The sequence below is a fragment of the Plecotus auritus genome (assembly GCF_963455305.1).
Source record: "Plecotus auritus genome assembly, chromosome: X".
Lineage (NCBI taxonomy): Eukaryota > Metazoa > Chordata > Mammalia > Chiroptera > Vespertilionidae > Plecotus > Plecotus auritus.
The window spans coordinates 94,431,749-94,444,877 of record NC_137784.1 but is presented as its reverse complement, the minus strand read 5'-3'; the positions used below and the strand labels follow the sequence as shown (position 1 = coordinate 94,444,877).

At 47.6% G+C, this 13,129-nt stretch overlaps 2 pseudogenes across 2 annotated transcripts; one reads left to right on the top strand and one right to left on the bottom strand.

The window, feature by feature from the left end:
- Positions 1–7,287: 7,287 nt before the first annotated feature.
- Positions 7,288–8,470, bottom strand: LOC308239387 (heterogeneous nuclear ribonucleoprotein A3-like; annotated as a pseudogene). Its single transcript has 2 exons — positions 8,050–8,470; positions 7,288–7,831 (listed from the first exon to the last, which is right to left on the bottom strand). The product of its transcript is annotated as a heterogeneous nuclear ribonucleoprotein A3-like (transcript).
- Positions 8,471–9,391: 921 nt separating this feature from the next.
- On the top strand, positions 9,392–10,046 carry LOC308240206 (elongation factor 1-beta-like; annotated as a pseudogene). Its single transcript has one exon. The product of its transcript is annotated as an elongation factor 1-beta-like (transcript).
- The last annotated feature ends 3,083 nt before the right edge of the window (positions 10,047–13,129 follow it).

The window sequence follows — 13,129 nt, the reverse complement described above, 5'->3', positions numbered from 1 at the left end:
CACGTTCTTTCAGTTGAGGTGATCGAGGTCTGTTTCCCTCTCTTCTCCTATAGAAGCCTCAGTACAGGGATGCGATAACAGACTCGCGTCCCCCATTGTGTATTAACAATAAATTGCCTTTTGTTGGGATGAGTAGCTGTATTGTTTGTACATGTTAGAATTCAACGGGCAAAAATAGACTCAAAATTAAGAGTTAACATACCATTTGGGTGCCTCCGAAAGCATTGTGGGGTAAGACAAACTGGAGAATGTGTATCATCTATAATGTTTTTAGTCCCACACTTTACATAATATATTTTAATAATTAAATGTGCAATACAGAGTATAACTACAAAAAGTGATTGACTGTATCCTTTACAATCCTGGAATACCCAAATTCCTTCTATGAAAACCTATCAAAGAAGACATGAACAAATAACAGTCCATAGATAGTGAAACTCAAATAAAGCCTAAACACAGAAAAAGATTCCCCACTTAGTAATAAGGAACACCTAAACCAAGCTTGCACTGTTTAACAAGGTTATACATATCATGTCCTTTCTCTGTGAGGGTTCTGAATTACCTATTGTTTTTCGTTCTGTCTTGGGTCTGTTTCAAGTGGCTTCTAGTCATCACTTGCTACTTTATAGTAAGGATTTCTCCTACACATGCAGAGATCCAAATGCTGTCTCATAAGTAGATGTTTCATACAACTGTGGGGCCAATCACTTTGTGCTCTTTACACTTAGAATGGGTATAATCCCAAAGTATATAGGGCAGATTCCCGTATGTGAACTCCCTCACTTTCTTTGGCTGTGCTGTACAGTGGCCAAAAGAGGCTTTTAGAGACTTGGATCAGCCTGGGCTAAACCTGCTCTTGCTCCAAGGGGAAGGGATACCAGCCAAATGACTTCAGCCACTGGTCTGATTTCCTCGTGAAGTGCAGCTTCAGTCAGTGAATTCCAGAATGCAGCCACAAGGGTCCCCAGCCTTGCCTCCAGTGCCCTACCCACCAGGCAAAGCCTAGGGCCTTGTCTCAATGCATATCCCTTTAGCCAACCTGGCCATGATACACACATCCATGGTGTCTGCAGATCTCTGGACCTCTGAGGAGCAGTGGTGGAGGGCGCATCCTCCCTTTTCTTCCCAGCTTCTCTGACTTCACTGCCTGGTTTGGTATTTTCTTCCTTGGAAGCCAATTGCAGGGCTCATGAGATTGGTAAATGGGTTCCGCTTGACGGCAGTATTGTACCAGAAATGCCAACCTGCCCTCTCCAAGTCCTCTCCCTCCACCTTTGCTGAAGAAAAAACACCAACCCTTCACCAACCTGGCTCCAATGTGTAGGCTCACCTTGTTGGCCAGTTTTGGGGGAGGGACAACACGTACTTCTAGGGCTCCATGGAGCATAGCTTCTCCCTGGTAGGTCCTCTTATGCTGCCTTTATGACCAAAAAGTGACAGATCCTCATTGAGGCACACAGTATTGGGCCTGAACCTATGTGTGGGTATATCTTCAGCTGTGGAGAGCGGCTACAGCGTTGGGACAGGTTCAAGCCTGGCACTAATGAGGGCATGATCCTCTCGTGGCAAAGCCACATGCAAGTCCCAGCACAATTATAGCTAAAGGCTACAGTTGTAAGCTTGACCTTATGGTCTGAACCTGTGGTCCCACGTGGCTGAGTGATATGGGCTGCGTGAGGTGCAGCAAGTAAACAAAGCTTGATCAGGTGCTTGTAACTGAGTAGATTCCAAACCCACGAGAACGTTGTAACCACGCCCTTACTTTGCCGCGTGGAATCTGGCTATAAAATAGACGACTTGCAGACTGTGGCAATGTCTCTCCATCAGAGAGTCAGCGTCCCACCCAGACCCAGCTTTATTCTCTTGTCTGTCTTTTCTTTTTTTTTTTTTTTTTTTTTATATTTTATTGATTTTTTACAGAGAGGAAGGAAGAGGGATAGATAGTCAGAAACATCGATGAGAGAGAAACATCGATCAGCTGCCTCCTGCACACCTCCCACTGGGGATGTGCCCGCAACCAAGGTACATGCCCTTGACCGGAATCGAACCCGGGACCTTTCAGTCCGCAGGCCGACGCTCTATCCACTGAGCCAAACCGGTTTTGGCATTGTCTGTCTTTTCTTAATCTTTCACCGCCCCCTCTCAGGCTCACAGAACCTGGCTGTACTGGCATGGCACATTTAGCACTGGAGGTTTGCATGAAACCTGAGGAAACATTCTGAGCTTGGGCACAGAATCTGAGCCACTGCTAGCTGGAACCCCAGGCAGGGCACATTCTCACCAGAGCCTGCTCATAAGGCAGCAAGAGTGGCCAGCTTGGCTGAGGCCTCAAGCAGCCTGACACAAAAGGCAGGGGCCCACAGGCACAGGAGAAGGTTCAAGACTGAGGTTCAACTCCCATGGCAGAATGAGGGAATGTCCTGAAGACTTGGGTCTTCTTCCATAGGTGCCCCCCCTCTCCCCGATTCAGCCAAGGACACATGTGTCCTGGTGCCTGCCCTGGATCAATCTCTTGACAGCTCCCATGGGAAGGCTTGAGGTGGGAAACACCCAGGTGTGTGTATGCTTGTGAGGACTCCCGTGCTTGATGGTAGAGCGGCAGGGAGGGCGATTGCATAAGATTTATATGCTCTTTCCCATAAATCCATCCACATTCTAAGACCAACTTCTTACCATCATATCAGGTGCCCCTGGAAAACTTTCCTGTTAAGCCCAGGGTGCATTATAAAGAGAAAAACCACACACTCTCTCACACACATGTGCATTGTGAGAACTCTCTGACCAACCAGGTAAAGTGTCTAATAAGTTAAGAAAGGAGAATAGACCTCCCCCCCACAGCCTCCTTGTCCACCTAATGACACCCCACAAATGCTCACTTTGGAAACAACCAGTGGACACCTGCCCAAAGAAATGCAACGCTGATCCCTGAGACCCTCTCACTGACTCAGGCCTAAAGGGCACAGGGCAAAATGGAGGAGAGCAGCCTAGTGGGAAGCACTGCCTAGACTAAAATAGAGGTGGGGGTAGGAGTGCCTGCCTGTTTATATGTGCCCACTCGTGCTTATGCACCTCTGACAGTGTGTGTGTGTCTGTGTGTGTGTGTGTGTTTATGTACAGGAAAGGCAGTACCGGCCCCAGAGCTTCATAAGTGGACGATTGGGATGGCAGGTGATCCAAGTGAGGTCTGTGTGCCCAGGAGTGGGAGCCTCCTTCATGGAGCTGCCAGGCACACCTGATCATTGGTAGATCTGGGGAAAAGAGGGTGGGCCTGCTGCCCAGGGCCACATCCAACAGCACTGAGCTCTTTTGGCGGGCTCTCAACCCTGGTCCAATGACCACCAGCTCTGAAGCAAGCATGGGATTGAGACGTAGAAGCAAGGGTCATTCTTTCTCCATGCTCTGAAGACTCACTGGATCTTGGAGAAGGTGGTCCAGAAAGTTGAAGTCTTCCATGGCATTGACCTGGGGGACTGGTCCACCTGGAGTTGAGCCTGAACAGAGGAGTGAAACTCCTTGAGATGGCACTGCTTTGTCAACTCAGGCCTAGAAGGAAGGGGCTGCTGCTTCTTCCACATTGACTTTTTCCATTTAGGGCCTATGCCTTCTGGACTCTGCTAGGGAAAACACCCCTCCCCCACCCCCTCCCCCCACCCAAGGATACATTGCCCTGAAGCGCCTCCCACCCCACACCAAAACAAAACAAAACAAAAAACCCACATGCACCACCAGCAACCTCCTCAAGCCCCCCCCCTGACACCGGGGAGTCAGGCTCTATACTGGATCCACAGAGCCAGACAGGACATCATGGGTCCCGCCTCCACCCAAGCTGCCAATGGCCTGTGGCTGGGCAGCATGGAATGCAAAAGAGGCTTCCAGGGCCCAAAGCCTGCCTGGTGCTGAGTGTCCTCTTGCTCTGAGTACAAGGGACCAAATGCCCTCAGCCCCTGGGTGTAGCTCCTGGGGTCCTTTTGACAGGGCTGTCTCTGCCAGTGCAGCCCAGACATGGCGGCCACCAGGTTCCCAAGGCTCAGCTTCCTGTGCTGGACCTGCCAGTTACCAGGCCCTTGCAACTTAGCCACACATTACCCAAGGCTCACAGAGCTTTGGAGCTTGGAGTGAAGGAGGGTCAAAAGTCTTATCTGCTCCTCCAAGTTCACAGCCTTGTGGCTCTGAACCAAAATAAGGGTGCAAAACTCATGGGATCAGAAACAAGTTCCGCTTTGATGGCAGTATTGCACCAGAAACACTAACCTGCCCTCAAGTCCTTTCCCTCCACCCTTCGCTGAAGAAAAAACGCCAACCCTTGACCAACCTCTCTCCAATGTGGCAGCTCAACTTGTTGGCCAGTTTGAGGGGCTCCATGGAGCAGAAACTCATTCCTGGTGGGTCCGTTTAGCCTGCCTTGGTGACCAAAAACCAATAGCTCTTCATGGAGGCACCTAGAAGTGGACCTGATCTTATGGGTGGCTAGATTTTTTTTTTTAAACAAACCCTTGTGTGGAGGGCTGACTTTCAATAGATCGCAGCAAGGGAGCTGCTCAGCTACATAGAAACCCTGACCCAGAAGCAGGTCATCTACTGAATGGCTTAGTACCAGGTTCCCCAGGAACACGGGTTGCCTTAAGGGCAAGGGGGTGGCCCCTTTCCAGCCTCAACGCACTAGTTTCCCAGGATGAAGGGCTCTCTGCTCCCCATACCCAGAATTAGAACGGTGGGGGACCAAATATCCGAGGTCAACGGAGACCAACCGAGGTCAACCGAGGTCAATGGGGTCAAGCGAGGCTCCGTGGAGCTGCCTTATTGTTCTGCCGGGTGGCGGGGGGAATTCTGACTTAGAGGCATTCAGTCATAATCCCACAGATGGTAGCTTTGCCCCATTGGCTCCTCAGCCAAGGGTGCTATATCTTTAAAATAAGAGGTTTGTATGAGACTTCAGGAAACACACTGACTTGGGCAGAGTCCAAGCTACTCCCAGCCAGTGCTGGGGGGCCACATTCTCAAGGAGGCATGCTCAAAAGTCACTGAGATGCCAGAATGAAGGTTTTACAGATGGCTTAGGACTCAGTGGTTGGCAAACTGCGGCTCGCAAGCCACATGCGGCTCTTTGGCCCCTTGAGTGTGGCTCTTCCACAAAATACCATGGCCTGGGCAAGTCTATTTTGAAGAAGTGGCGTTAGAAGTTTAAGTCTAAAAAATTTGGCTCTCAAAAGAAATTTCAATCGTTGTACTGTTGATATTTGGCTCTGTTGACTAATGAGTTTGCTGACCACTGGCTTAGGTGGAGGGGTTTGGGTTCCCTACGGGAGACACAGAAAGGAACTAGCATTGGGGAAGGTTCACGATTTCTTTCACTTTTAACACAAGACTATTAAGTATAAATAACTCCAAATAAGTATAAAAAGCCCTACCCTTTATGCAATGTTAGAACAAGCTTTTCTCTTTTAAAAACATTTTACGTTTGTATCATTTTTTATTTTTTATTGCCAGTGAAAGGTTAGTCAGTGTATCATAAGAGCACCAATAATATCAATGGAAAGCTTTCAAGAAGAAAATGATCAGCATTTGGCAACCTTTTGTTTCAGCAGAGATGTTTAACCATTTTAGCAGCCCATGAAAAGGAAGGATAATGCAAGTGTATTATAGTTTCTTCTCTTTTAATCCTCTTTAATGTCTGGGTTATAAGCTCCACAGTTGTTTTTAAAATATATTTTTAAAATTAATTTCAGAGAAGGGAGAGGGAGAGAGAGATAGAAACATCAATGATGAGAGAGAATTATTGATCGGCTGCCTCCTGCACACCCCACACTGGGGATCGAGCCCACAACCTGGACATACGCCCTGACCTGGAATCGAACTGTGACCTCCTGGTACATAGGTCGAAGCTCAACCACTGAGCCACACCAGCTGGGCCTAATTCTACTTACATATTAATAAGTGTGTCTAAACAGGGGGGTGAGGGCATGAGTGGGGGGCTGGGGGGGTAATGGGGGAATAAGGATACATATGTAACACCTTAATCAATAAAGAAATTAAAAAATAAAAATAAATAAGTGTGTCTATACCCTTCCATTATGAATTCTTTGAGATATCCATTATCTTTTGGAGTCACTGCATCAAAGTGTATTGTCCAAACTTCTTGTCCATAATGCTCAATTGATCCCCTACTTCCCTGGCTTCCAGTTGACATCAAGTTTTTCCTGTTTGGAAAGACACCTGGGAACTCAAGCAGGTGGTTTGTATTTCCTATCTTCATTATGGACCAGAGTTAGCTTCAGGCAAAAGAACACATTGAGACCACCTGGCTCACAGCCATGGGTAGGGACCACGTGTTTGTGTGGATCAGGACCTACTTGCTGGCTTAATAAATAAAGTCGCAGACAGACTCTCTCCCCTTTAATATTAACTTTTAAAAGTTTACAATCTTAGAAGTTTGCTTTTTTAGACCTGGCTGGTTTGGCTCAGGGGATAGAGTGTCGGCCTGCAGACTGAAGGGTCCCAGGTTCGATTCCGGTCAAGGGCACATGCCTGGGTTCCGGCTCGATCCCCAGTAGGGAATGTGCAGGAGGCAATCAATGATTCTCTCTCATCATTGATGTTTCTATCTCGCTCTCCCTCTCCCTTCCTCTCTGAAATCAATAACGGGAAAAAAAAGTTTTTTTTAAAAAGGGCAATTCAAGGGTTTCACTATCATTCCAACAAAGCATTAAAATAATTAGTGACATTTGAACTCTGCTTGCAACAGTGCACATAAGAGGGGAAACATTTCTGAGATATATAACTTCTTTTTATCCACCCAGTTCTCAAAAATCCAACACTCAGAGTGGTATGCTTCAAAATGCTTTAACCTTTCCCAGGGTTGATTATAATATGGAAAATATAACATTGACTGATACTGAGAAATTCTTGACAATCAAGGGCTTTAACAATATTTTTACAAGCCAATTCCACAAATAAATATCCTGTTAAAAATAAAATGCACAGGATTTTTTTTTATCACTAATTACAGATTATATGCTCAGGAGTAATGTGAAAAACACATGAAAACCGTCATGAGGAAAACTTTTAAATTCCCGAAGGACAGAAAAGTAGATTTAAACAAGAGTAAAGATGTGCACTTTTTGCAAACTGTGGCTAATTTCCTGTTTAAGCTACAGTAACTTTTCCGACTACGGATCATTGTTCCTTCTGTGGCAGATTTTTACAGTTCCTCCAATGCATTTGGGATGACTGTCTCAAAGTAACCTGCAGCTCTCCTGCTAAAAACTGTAGCTCTTTTCTGCTGAGTTTTTAGAACCTTCTGCTACCATATCTATCACTTCCACCACCAGATCCATAACCACCACCACAGGGGCTGCCAGAGCTTCTTCCACCAAAACTGCCCCCTTCATGGGTCCATAATTTGATTGCTGTTGTCCACTGTAATTTCCAAAATCATTATAGCTCCCAACACCACCATAGTTACCACCAAAATTTCCCCCTTAGTTATAACCATCATATCCTCCACCACCGCCACCATATCCAGGACCTTGGTTTCCATATCCTGGTTCACCAGCACTTCATAGCTTTCTCTACTACTATAATCAGCACCACTGCCATAGTCACCACCATCACCTCCATATCCATTATATCCACCATCATCTCCTCCATAACTACCTCTGCTGCCACCTCCACCACCATAGCCTTCTCTTCCACCAAAGTTTCCACCACGGCCAAAGTTATCTCCACCATCTGCAAAGTTTCCTCCACCACCCATGAAGTTGCTAGATCCACCTCCACGGCCTCTGCAATCAGCAGACTGCATTTCTTGTTTAGAAAGGGCCTTTTTGCCTGGCTGGCGTGGCTCAGTGGTTGAGCGTCGACCTGTGAACCAGGCAGTCATGGTTCGATTCCTGGTCAGGGCACATGTCCCGGTTGTGGGCTTGATCCCCTGTGGGGTGTGCAGGAAGCAGCCAATCCATGATTCTCTCTCATCATTCATGTTTCTATCTCTCTCTCCCTCTCCCTTCCTCTCTGAAATCAATAAAAAATTTTTTAAAGGGCCCTTTTCACTTCACAATTATGCCCATTAATACTGGGGTATTTCTGAACAACAATTTTATTAACTATATCATGATCATCAAAAATTACAAAAGCAAATCCTTTTTTCCCCCCACTCTGCCTGTCTTCCATAACTTCGATGGTTTCAATCTTGCCATACTTTTCAAAGTAGTCTCTCAAATTATATTCTTCTGTATTTTCTTTAATACCACCAACAGTTTTCTTCACTGTTAGATGGGCACCAGGTTTTACAGAATCCTCTCTAGAAACAGCTCTCTTTGGTTCCACTACAAGCTCATCAACCTTGTGTAGTCAGGCACACATTGTTGCATCCACCTCTTCAACACAAGAGTAAGTCACAAAACCAAAGCCCCAGGAACATTTTGTTTGGGGGTCTCTCATCACCACGTAAATTAGTGGGTGTGCCCCATTTCTCAAATTGTTCTTTTAAACCAGGGGTGGGCAAACTTTTTGACTCGAGGGTCACAATGGGTTCTTAAACTGGACCGGAGGGCCGGAACAAAAGCATGGATGGAGTGTTTGTGTGAACTAATATAAATTCAAAGTAAAGGAGCGGAGGGGAGAGCAAGAGAACCGGATAGAACAGCCGGATCCAGCCCGTGGGCCATAATTTGCCCACAGCTGTTTTAAACTGTCGTATGTAGTTTCAAAGCTCAGACTACCAATAAACAGTTTTCTCAACTGCTCTGGTTCCTTAGGATCGATCATGGCCCTACTTCCCTGCTCCCCTCCCCAGTACCCCAGTGGCTGGAGTCAAGCTGGGGGCAACCGGGAAGTGGTTTTACTTCCATTTTGAGACTGGACTTGCCTCTTCCAACCCGAGTTCAATATGGGACCCTATTTTCCATTGTTCATAAGGAAAAACAAACAGGCAGTAATATACAGAATTCTCACAATGAATAAATAGCCATGTTGTGAGAGAACCAGTCTTACTACATGAAAATATGGTGTGTAGGGGCAAAAGTAGGTTTACATGCAGGTTATGATTATTACTAATAAATTAATAATAATAGAAGACTAAACTCAAAACTGTAAACCTAATTTTGCTCACCCCAGTATACAGCAGAACACAAAGTCCAAGAATAGATTTGAATATCTACAAAAATTTCCTATACATTTGGCACACTCCCATATCAGAGAGTAAACATGCCCTTGCAACAAAGGGGTAGTCATCGACATTATGTTCTTAGTTCTACACCTCTCACAATAAACCAGGAGAAACTCTATATAAATAGAAGTAAATGTACAACGAACACCCCTCTCAGCACTAGGCACCAACTGCCTGCACTGCTCTTTGCTCTGCTGCCGCCCAGCTCCCACATCAATGGCTGCCATGGGTTTTGGAGATCTGAGAAGACCCATCGGCCTCCAGATGCCCGGCGACTACCAGGTGCTACATGGAGGGGTATGTGCATCACCAGCAGATGTGGCAGTATTTGAAGCAGTCCTCGACCCACCACTTGCCGAATCATACCATCCCCCACATTGGTATAACCATCACATCAAGTCTTATGAAAAGGAAAGGTCAGCCTGCCAGGAGTGAGGAAAGCTTTGGACAAGTGTGGCCCTTGCTCATGTGGAAGACGCCACAGGAAGTGCAGCTACAGATAGTAAAGACGTGGATGACATTGATCTCTTTGGAGAGGAGGAGGAGGAAAGCAGAGGCTAAGAGAAGAACGCCTTGCACAGCATGAGTCAAAGAAATCCAAAAAAACCTGCACTTGTTGCCAAGTCTTCCATCTTATTAGATGTGTAACCTTGGGATGAGACACAGATATGGCAAAATTAGGGGAGCTCCACGGGACCATTTAAGCAGACGGCTTGGTCTGGGGCTCTTCTAAACAGGATCGGGTGTGATATGGAATTAAATTCAGATACAGTGTGTAATAGAAGACAATAAAATTGGAACAGATATGCTAGAGGCGCAAATCAATGCTTTGGAGGATTTCGTGCAGTCCATGCATGTGGCTGCTTTCAACAAGGTTTAAAATCCATCACAGATTATTGCCATTAAATAAAAGCTTGAAAGAGTAAAAAAATGTACAGTGATGAGAACCATTTAACTACTAGAAGAAATACTAGGCAGATCCATGGTTATAAAGTCTTTTGTATATTTGACTCAAAAAGCCATTAAAAATGGATAAATCCTATATAATAAAAAGGCTAATATGCAAATTGTTCCCTCAGAAGTTCCACAGGGAGACCCAGTTTGATCGCTTGCTATGATGTGCACTGACCACCAGGGGGCAGCGCGGAACATGGCGGGCGACCAGCAATGGAGGCAGGGCCTGAGGGAGCCAGGGAAGGAGGAGGCGGGGAGGCGGGGAACCTGATCAGCCCTGATGGCCGGCCAGGCCTAGGGACCCTACTAGTATGAACATAAAATTCACCATGTTAAAAAAACAATCAGACTTAGAAAAACAACGATAAATGGAAAAAATATTTTCAATTCACATCATATATAGCAAGGTTCTTGATATCCCCGTCCTAGACTCTCGATTCCAATAATTACAGGCTGTTGTTGTTCCTTGTGATTAAGCCCTAAAGAGTAGCGACCAAAAAGACATTAACAATTCACAGAAACACACACACACACACACACAGCTCTTAAATATAGGAAGATTCCCAAGCCACTCATATAAGGGAAATACAAACAAAAATCACACTCTTGTATAATTTCTTACATATTATGAGTTCCCAACCAAAACCTGCTCATCTGAGGGGCCTGAATTACCTACCTGCCATTTCCTGACCTCTCTTGGCTTGTGTTAAGTGGTCCCAGATTGTGTTAAGTGGTCCCAGATTGCTTTACCCATGAAATGATTATAATCCCACTGTAAACCAAGTGCGGCCCTTTATATGAAAACCCCCGACTCTTAGATCTCCACTGCCCTCTCACGCCATCAAATCTTCTCTGCAGAAGTTGAGTTTCTAAATTTTGGAAATAAGGCCAAACTTCTGTCTCACTATTAGTAACTGGAAACATGAGGGCACGTGTGTGCTCCTCCTCCCCCCACGCCTTTAACGCCTTTGATAAATACCACAATTGTTTTCTTCTGAACTTTTGGGGTTTTCCTTATACATATTTTTTGTATTATTACCACCACCTTTTATTATCTTTGATAACTAGAAATTATTTCTTTAAAAAGCTTCATAATTTCTTTCATTAATAATCAACCTTCTTTCAGATCCCTCCTATTGCACCGAACTGTAAATAGATGAAAGGTTAATCCACCAGTACTCCCATCACGTGGGGAAGCCCCTGAAGATTTGGGGGCTAGTTCTTCCACGTGGTTAAATGCATGCAAGGAAATGGAGCTATGATGTTTCAGTTCAAAAATTTATTCAAGGAAAGGTTCCTTCTCTAGGGATATATTCCGGGGAGCCCAGTCCCTGTGGGCAACACTTTCCATCGAACATAGTAGGGAGACCCTCGGACAGCCCCTTAAATGGGGCGGGGGGGGGGGAGATGGGATCCGCGGGCCAACCGGATCCTCCTGCCCGCCGCGCCGCGAGCTGGGGCCACAGGGAGCTGCTTCCAGGTCCAGGGCGCGGGACGGGTCGTCCGAGGGGATCTACTTGGAGGCTCTCTAGATACAGGCAACAGCCCCAGAACTCAACCAGCCTCACCGAACCTCCAGACTCCCGAGCCATCACAGGCCCAGATCAATGGGCTGCCCACTCGCTGCAGGACCGGCAAGGTCTCATACATGCCCAGCCCCCGCGTCCACCCTGCGTCCACCCCGCATCGCGGAAAGGCTGGGAAAGGCAAAAGGGAAGAGGGCAGAGCGGACCCACCTGGCTGAGGCCACGCTGCATGAAAAGACCTGGCCAGCTCTGCTCCTCGCCCGGGGCCGGCGGGACTCCACTGCGACCCCCACCCAGCACCGCCCTAAAGCGGATGCCGCCACCCCTCCCCCCAAGACCTCCAGTTCCTGGCAGGGAGGGACTACAGATACGGGGAGGGGAGGGTCCCGTTCCCGCGGCGTTGGCCCCGCCCGCGGGAGGGGTGGGAGGTCCTCAGACGGTCCACAGTGCGAGAAGGGGCGGGGAGAGGTGGGCTTGGGAAAGTCGGAGGGGAAACTTCTAGTCCTCTGCCATTTCCTCAGGAGAACCTATTTGTCCCCCTTGTAGGTTCCCTGCGGGCAAGAGGGCAAACAGTGAATGTGATAGAAGGAACAATGAAACGGAAAGTTTATCATTCAACAGTCGCAAAGCTGGAGGGAAAATTGTTTAAACACGTAATGCTTTGAGACGATGTTGATGTTGCAAATTTACACCTTTCATTTGTCCGAGGTCATCAGACTTTCACTGTTCCCTCCTCAGGTGAGAGGCAGGTTCCCAAGAGCGGCACTCCCTGCGCTCCGCCACCTCCTGCTCTTTCCCAAGGACCTGCTGGGGAGCCCCCGCCCCGCCCTCGGTTTTCCCGGGCCTGCAGCCCTGGACGTCCACACCGCCCGGTCGGGGGCGGGGAGGTGCTGGGCCCGAAGTCAGAGCCACTGGCAGGTTTCTCCCGCCTGACTGGTGCCTTGATTTTCTTCCTCCTTCCTATTGAAAAAAGAACGCGCTCCTCTTGCAAAATCATGTTCACGTGAGGGAGCCGGGTGTGGTGCAGAGGGAGAGGAAGACAGCAGCACCATGGGCCTGCAGACCCCCGACTTTGGAATTTCCTGCTGTTCCTCTGCTGGCCACAAAGGACCTGCACGAGCCCAGGCTTCCCAGACCACTGCTGTTGGCTGCTCCCAGCCTTGGGCTCAGGCTCTTTTGCCACTCATTCCCTTGCAGTTTGGGAAGCGGTGGGTGGGACTATTCAGGGCAGGAGGGAGGAGGACAGTGAGGACCCTGAGGTGCTTTGTCGGGGCCAGGCTCCTGGACAGAGGGCTGCCTTTTTGCATTTCAGGTCAACACAGGAAATCGCACAAAACCCAGCTGCCTTCAGCTCCCAGGGGGTGAAGGGACGGCTTAATGCTCTGCCACAACTTCCCTACCTTTAAAGTGGAGCCTGAAAGAGCCTCCACCTCCTTCCAGGTGGAATTACCTGACCAATCCCTGGCCCTGGATCTCAGCTGCC